The following is an 8,664-nucleotide window of genomic DNA, read 5'->3' on the forward strand; positions in this document are numbered from 1 at the left end:
GACGACCTCTATTTCGTGGAAGAACTCCTTCTCATATGATGCAGGGCAATAAGACCAACTGCCCGCCCTACCTAGTGAGAAGAAAGCTTATAAATATAAGCATAAACGAATTCCTAGCCGAGCCCTATACTTACCTGCTTGTACGGTCAATGCCCTAGTAGACATCAACTTGTTCATAAACTCCAGCCTTATCTACGCTGCTTTACCCGACCCAGGTGACCTACTTTCTCAGATGAGAGATTCGGCGGAGTAGTAGGAAGTCCCTGTGGAGAACTAGAAGACAAAACGAATATAGCGGACCAAGCAATGAATGACCTAGCCTAGGTAGTCCTATGTTTGACCAATGCTGCCTTGTATGTCTTGATCCAAGATTTCTCAGCAAAAAAAGACATGGGATTATTGATCAATTCACCATCCTCTTCATCTGAGTGTGCTTCCACTTTATCGTTTGTGGCATGTGCATTATGCAACAAGTAGATTCCTGATAAATGAACCTTCTCCACCCCTTTCCTATCCAACGCGGAGCGGCAGAACTACTCGTCTGCAAAGTGGGAAAGCTCCCTCCCTCCTACCTAGGTGTACCTCTTCATTGGAGCAAACCATCCAGCAACTTCTTACATTTAGAATTCCCTTCTAAGCTGGCTATAACCATCCTTATTGACCAGAAAGGAATTGAGAAAGGGGATGCTATAACCAGACCATAGACAGCGTTTCCACATTCACTTTTGAACTTAGGGAAACAGTGAAAGAAGCCCTCGTTCCCGCTCTTCTTTCCCCCGACTTACCCTTAGAAGGAAAGTAGGGGCCTCGGTTTCTGCAGAGAAACCTACACCAGTGAATTTCTTTTTCGTAGGTGATCCTGCTCCCAATCGCAGATTTGAATAATCAAGTCGGTATGGGGCTGCTCCCTTTTGTTACTCCGAAAATCTTGGCTTCGCTTGGACATATCTTCGAGGACCTGGGCGATTTTGATCCGTTTCTCCGCGCTCGCCGTTTCAAGGTGAAGATCCGAGTAAGTAGAGCGTAATAGGCGATCCGCCGGGTACCTATTTCGACAGGACTTAAGAACCGTTTTAATGCGTTTCCTTAAGAAATCAATAGATGGTGCTTCAGGAAAAGGGTTCGGCGGGGTGTGGCTTGTGGATGGCTCTGACCTCAACTCCTCTTTTCCATCGGCGTCTCTCCGTCCCACTTTGTTTTTTCTTGGATCATCATCTCCTGGCGTAGCGGAAGCACTCGACGAGGCCTCTACGACAGAAGAGATTCTTGCCCGTTTCTGCCCGGACGATTCCATAAATGAAATACAAAGAAAAGTGCAGAGGAAAACGCATAACCAGAAGAAAAAGATATCGTGATGTAAAATGATCATGGGGACACATTGTTTTGAGGACCACAATTTCCTGCACTGTGCCTGTAGTGATTTCAGAATTCGGCAACTTAGCCTACTAAAAGATCAGTTACAAGAGCACAATGCTTTTTGTGGCTTCCTGCTCGGCAGAGAAGCCACGCTGCCGGGGCGGCCCTGTCACCCGGAGAAGATTTCTTTTCTTTGCTGATTCCTCTCAATGAAATTTGCCATGTTGCACTAAGTTACTTACGGATGTATGCATGCAGTCCGGGAACACTTTGGGGTGAACACCCATCCGAACAAGTAGGGTCAATAGTTCAGCATTTAGGCCGTAACATTTAGCAAAAAACGAATCTGAAACCCAACAAGTGCTCTCCGAACCAAGCTAGATAGTCTCCTATCACTAGGCTCACCAACCAACCTGGACTTTGATTCTTTCTTATTATTCTAACCGGATATAAAAACCATAAGGATTGTTTCCAGCCGAGAGTTCCCATATGACATAAGCGCTCTTGGGTGGGGTGGGCCCTCATTCGCCAGGTCTTTGAGTGCCCGTCGTACCACGTGGTTGGTACACTAGGCTGATAGATACTTTACTTTAAGGATCTGGCACCTTCGCTAGACGGAGAGTAAGCGACTTCTATTAGCACCGGACCGTCGAGTCGAATTTCTCGTGTCATGTGCAACGTCCATCAATGGTGGTTCATTAATGTCCATAGATTTAGACTCCTTCCCCCTTCCCTTATACGCAAAAGATCGAGAGGGGCCCGAACCCAAACCGAGAACGTAAACAGAATTCGACTCACTCTCGTATGGCTCGCCCTCGAGCCCTGGGCGAGTCGGCCGGGTCTTTCCCTCTTGTTCTGTTTCCGCCACGATAAAGACGCACGGAAGAACTATGGTATGCCCAGCGCGTGGAGGATCCGTTGAGAGTGTCCCTTGTCTCGGTAGGGAACAGTACCTATTGTCTTGAAAAAAAAGGTCAGTGCTACGGTCCCCTATTGTTTGATCCAATATTGACCGGTGCGGATCACGTTCTACTACCTCCGGTCCGTGGTTCGACCTCCCGTAGTGGTCCTTGCTTTTCTTTTTGAAAGCTCCGCAGGGCCAATTTTGCGTACTTGCTCAGCGTGCCCCCCTTTCGTCGAGTGCCCCGCCCGGTTCACAGGGCTGTTGGCCTACCAAGCAAGCACTTGCCCGCTGCTCCTGCCGCCTGCCAAGTGGGCTCCGCGCTCGTTATCCTGACTGTTCTCTCTGCTGGGCCCTTTCCTATTGCTCTAACCATAAGCTATGGCAATTCCAGCTCGCACCCACTCTGGCCCGCCCAGCGGGGCCTGAGTGAGCTCAGTGGTCAGCCCCTGACGTTAGGGGTCTTTCGCTTTTGCCAGATCTATAGAGATATTACGAGTCCTCCGTCCCAGATTCCCTCGCCGCGGCCATCTGGTTCACCGGTACTACCAAAAAGTCTCATGCTTACGTTACTGTGACTGATATATAAGTATGATCTCGGACTACGAAGACCCAGTCGTGCTTCTGGTTTCCATTCTCATCATCATATTGAAGGAAACTCCTCGTGCTCTGCCATAAGAACTTGGAGTCCGTATCATGGTGAAGGTAAGGTAACGCTGTGATTCTTGCTCAAAAAACTGACCGAACACGTTCGAGTTATTGGCTCGTCCGACCCGGCAGCATTCATGAGTCGCTCGTTCAACTGTCCCTCGGAGACACGGTCGAGAAGTGCCATGCATGGTCGCCCCCCCCCCGTCCTTTCTTTCTCTCGGTCCCACCAGGGTGGGCCCCTCTGGGGTAATAAAGAAATGGATAAAAAAAGGGGACTTCTGCTACGGGCTATGCCACCCATTACTTATGAGGGAAGTCGCATCCGTCCCATCGCAAGCACCTACAATGTCATGATCACATTGGTTTACCCTTTTTTGGTAGTTCAACGGACGGTCGCCCCTCCAACAAGAAAAGGTAGAAATATGGAAACTTCTCTGCCATTTAGATCGGAGAATTTATAGAGGAAATCGGGTTTTAAATTTCCAGAAACCACACGATTATATAGCCACAGGGAATACGCCGCGCCTAAAATCATCCCAAGCGCAGCTAATGTGGCTACTAAGCTATTTCTTTGGAAAGCTCCTACTAAGATTAGAAATTCCCCGATAAAGCTGCTAGTGCCGGGTAAACTCATATTGGCTAAAGTGAAAAATAAGAAAATGGTAGAGAAATTCGGCATGGTGCTCACCAAACCTCCATAATATCTAACAAGTCGAGTCTTATGTCATTCATATAGAACACCAACACATAGAAAAAGGGCTGAAGAAACCAGTCCATGAATTAACATAAGTAAAATGCTACCTCCAATTCCTTGTATGTTCGATAGAGCCTAATATTCCCCCAGAGTACGCCGCTTACCCCCCGAACCGTACAGGATAGTTACCACCTATCATACGGCTTTCTAACTCCACTTTTTTTCTGGTCGTTCTGCTCTGTCGGATCGATGGTAGTCTCAGAGATCTGGTAACCTCCAACATTTTTGACAACACGCTTCCTGCTTCTGTTTTGAGTTGCGTGTCTTTCTCCCCGACGCATACTATAGTATCACATCATAGACCCCCACCCCAACTCTATCTTCCTTATCAGTGAACCAGAACATAGTGCATAGGTACTCATCGATGCTGCGAGGACGAGACGAGGTGACATACTATGATCACGCACTGAAGTTCTGCCCTTCAGCTCGGCATATGGAACCTCTCAGCTGCTCCCTCGGGATAGGTAGGCCCACCCCCCCTGTCGGTGTCAAAACCGGCGGATCTCGGGTAGGGGGTCCTGAACTGTGCGTCTAGGCGGATGGTAATAGGAGACAAGGGACATGATGTTTTTACCGAGGTTCGGGCCCTCTCGATGGAGGTAAAACCCTACTCCTGCTTGATTTATATTGATGATATGGTAGTACAAGAGTGGATCTACCACGGGATCAAGGAGGCTAAACCCTAGAAGCTAGCCTATGGTATGATTGTTGTTCGTCCTATGGACTAAAACCCTCCGGTTTATATAGACACCGGAGAGGGCTAGGGTTACACAGAGTCGGTTACAATGGTAGGAGATCTACATATCCGTATTGCCAAGCTTGCCTTCCACGCCAAGGAAAGTCCCATCCAGACACGGGACGAAGTCTTCAATCTTGTATCTTCATAGTCTTGGAGTCCGGCCAATGATGATAGTTCGGCTATCCGGACACCCCCTAGTCCAGGACTCCCTCAGTAGCCCCTGAACCAGGCTTCAATGACGATGAGTCTGGCGCGCATATTGTCTTCGGCATATCAAGGCGGGTTCCTCCTTCGAATAATTCATAGAAGATTGTGAACACCAGGATAGTGTCCGGCTCTGCAAAATAAATTCCACATACCACCATAGAGAGAGTAATATTTACACACGTTCAATCTCCTGACGTATTTAATGGCGTAACGTCACACCACAACCAAGCCTTTACTCGAATCGTTTTTATTATTCCACCTCAGTGTGTTTAGCGAAGCGGTTTCCTTGGCACGTCTTGTCGAAGCAGAGATCGTGTCCCCTTATTCCAAGATTCTCATTAATACGGACGTGGGTAACCCAACCGCGCCCGTTGCCCCGCCCCCTCCATCGAAGGCGGGTTCCAAACGGTCACGGGGATGGCTCTTGGTATTCTCCCCCTTTATAATGAGACCAAGGCCTGTCCCTTTCCTTCGATCCTTAATCGAATCCGCCCCTTGCCCCGAGTTCCAACACCCAAGGCTCCAAATTCGGGCGCTTTCGACCTTCGACAATGTCCGGCTCCGACCTACAGGGCTGGTGGATGCCTTCTTCCGTCACGGAAGAAGACGTGCTAAAGCTGAGAGACGCCAGGTACCTAACCTACGAGATTTCGCATAGGTTGCCTGCCCAAGGACAAGTTATTCCCACTCCCGAGCCTGGTGAGAGCGTCGCGTTCGTGTCTCACTTCCGTCGGGGCTTAGGCTTCCCGATGGACCCCTTCTTGAGGGGCTCATGTTTTATTACGGGCTGGAATTCCATGACTTGGCTCCGGAGTCCATCATCCACATCTCATCGTTCATTGTTGTCTGCGAAACCTTCCTCCGCACTACCCCTCACTTCGGTTTATGGCTCAAGGCTTTCAACGTGGAGCCGAAGATGATCGGGGGGCGACAGGCAGAGTGCGGAGGGGCAGTTATAAGTAAGAGAGCCGATGCTCCATGGCCTGAGGGCTTTTTTCAAGAGGAGCTCGGCTTGTGGCAACATGAGTGGTTCTATATCACCGCTCCCAGGGGCAGCAGGCAGGTGCCGCCACCCGCCTTTCGCTCGGGCCCTCCACAACGGCTGGCGTCATGGGTCAACAAAGGGCTTGACTGGGGGTCGTCCAAGGACGTACCAATATTGTAGGGCCGGATTCGAGACCTCCAAGAGAGGGAGATCAATCTGGTCGTAGTGACGTAGGTTATGCTGATTCGGCGCCTTCTACCCTGCAAACGTCGCCCCCTCCGTCTGTGGGAATTAAATCCGGAGGGACCGCGAGCTCTTCAACACTTCATGGGTACGACACCTGTGGAGATGTATAAACTTTTCTTCGGATCACAAGAGATGTGTCCGGTCTTGACCGAGGACACCGGCCTAAGCTGCAATCGCCCGGATACTCAAGTAAGTAGTCCTGTGTCCGGACATACCAATCATTTATTTATCATGGTCTTGCCTTTTAACCAGCTATCCCTTGAACAGGAGTGGATAGCACAAGCAAAACTGATACGGTGTCCGGCCCCCCTCCCGGAGACCACGTCGGATCCCGTGTTAGTCAAGATGCTGGAGGTTGCGCCTTCAGAAGAGGGCGAAGGGGAAGACAGGAAAACTACCGCCTCTGCTAAGGAGGCTCTCAAGAAAGGGGGGATCGGGAATCCCTCCCTCCAGGGGGAGAAGAGGACCGCTTCCGAAGATCCCGAGGCCAAGGCCTCAAAGCGGGGGAAGAAATCTTCACTGGAGGGTCCTGCGCCAGGAGAAGCCCCGGCTGCACTATTTCCCCTAGGGAATCAGCCCTCCAGCGAGCCGTAAGTAGAAAAAGGGGAGTTTCGTAATGAGGGACATCCCTGTTTTTCTTTCTGAGGATAACCGAAGTTCTTACCTTGTAGTTCGGATCTCAGCCCTTCTCAGCAGAGCTCGTCTTCGGGGGATCTTCGTCCGGAGATGATGGAGAGCGAGACGCCTCCATCTGCCGCGCCGTCAGGCGGGGCAGACGACCCTGAGGTGTCATCGCTGAGGGTCTCCCCGAGTCCGGCGGGGCCGGAGAGTTCGGCACCAACTGGTGTACGGCCGGAGGAGCTGAAGGATCTGCTCGAGAGGGCGTCTATCTCAGAAGATCACCGTACATTAATGATTACGATGATTGAAAGGATTTCATCCGCTGAGAGTGGGTTGCATGAAGCCGTTAGAAGTTCACTAGCGGGGTTTGAGGTACGTAAAAATGACATACCTTTTGACAGTTTTGCACATAGAGTGTGCCCTGTATAGATAGTAGCCCCTGAGACTCGGTGCGTTGTCAGAAATGATGGCATGCCGAGGATCATAATCTCAGTGTTAAGATGTCGTCGTTCCTATTTAGGGGGCGGAGCGTTTGGTGGCCAGCCGGACTGATAGAGTTGCCGAACTGAAGCGGCAACTCGACGTTGCGGATGCGGACATCACGCTGGTCAATAAACAACTTGTCACAAGGTAGGTGGCTTCTCCGCAGTCACCTGGTAAGGGAGCTGATGCCCACGCCTTACGGTATGTATGCTTGATGCAGATGGCGCCGCTGCTATGGAGGAGCTTCGGGCGGAGCTTGCCCGAGCCAAGGAGCAAGCCAGAAAAAGCGATGTGGCTGCCTCGAGGGCGGCCGAAGAGCTAAAAGCCGAAAAGGCTGCTCACTGCCGAAGCAGAGAGGAGATGGCCGAAACGGCTGTGAAACTGAAGGATGCTACCGACCGTTATGAGTTTCTCGAAAGAGAACGCCGAGCGGAGCGAGAGGACCTAAAGAAGGCCACTGCCGAAGCCAAAGATGCTCGCTCTGCGATGAGGGCCATAAAGGAGGAGCTGCGTCAGGCCGGGGATATCGCAGCTGGAAAGCCCTTTCTGCTGCGTAGGAAGTTCACGGACCCGAAGTATGCTCAGTTGAGCCAGTTGTGGGGTGCGGAGGATGCTTATCTGAATTTGGCGGTGAGTGCGGCGGAAGCGGTCGTGCACTTCCGAAGCCAAAAGGATCACGAAATGGAAGAGCTTTTTTGGTCTCAATTCCATAGTCCAGAGCGTCCACTTCCGTTAGCCGATCGGTTGGCTGAGTGGGCTGAGCTGAACAGGCTGTCCGGACTTGCTATGAAGGATGTCGTGGCTCATCTGTGGCCGGACAGGCCCAAGCCGAAGAGTTACTTTGGCTTGGTGCAACAGTTCCTTGATGCGGTACCGCATATCAAGTCGATGAATCGGTCGGCATGCATAGAGGGTGCATGGATGGCTCTCGCCCGTGTCAAAACATGCTGGGCAGAGATGGATGCCACCAACGTTGCATCCCGAGTTTCGGACAAAAGCCGATTACCAGCCAAGCACTATTTTGAGGAAGTCCTGCCGGGCGCTCGTTTATTAGAGTCGCAGTGCTCAACAAGCGTTATGTTCAGATGACATGTATTATTTGTAAAACCATATTTATAATATAAGGGCTTTTTATACTTGTGTGTTCAAGTATTGAAATATCTCTTGTGCGGCCGTTAATGTATATATATATATATATATATATATATATATATATATATATATATATATATATATATATATATATAACCTGAAAGATGGCAGTCTTCGGCTTCAGCCCCCACGCACATAGTGCGGGGGTGTTTGCAAAAAAGCACATTTTCACACTTAATCCAACGTCTTGGTCCTGTGAAGGAGGTGATAGTGTAGCAAACTAGGCAACCGGACTATAATGCTTTATCACTTTCATTTAGCCATAGAAGTTCGATGGTGGGGCTACTATATAGCCCCTGGGGGCACCGCGCTCTCCGAACTCGGGGCGCGTGTGTGCCTGACCGGGAAACGGTCCTTCGTCAAAGCGGAGGAATTCTAAACATTCCGGTGGTCGATCGAGTGGTTGACCAGTCTCTCGCTATATCATGATAGTCAGTTTTCGGCTTTCTCTACTGAGGCGCTCGCCTAGCCGAACCGGGGCGCAATCGCAGTAGTTCTCCTGGTGCCGCATTAGTCGATAGAGCGGAACATAAGGCAGCAAAATACAGGAGCCGGGCAAATCCAACATT

This window comes from Triticum aestivum, chromosome 7A (assembly GCF_018294505.1).
Source record: "Triticum aestivum cultivar Chinese Spring chromosome 7A, IWGSC CS RefSeq v2.1, whole genome shotgun sequence".
In the NCBI taxonomy this organism is placed as follows: Eukaryota; Viridiplantae; Streptophyta; class Magnoliopsida; order Poales; family Poaceae; genus Triticum; species Triticum aestivum.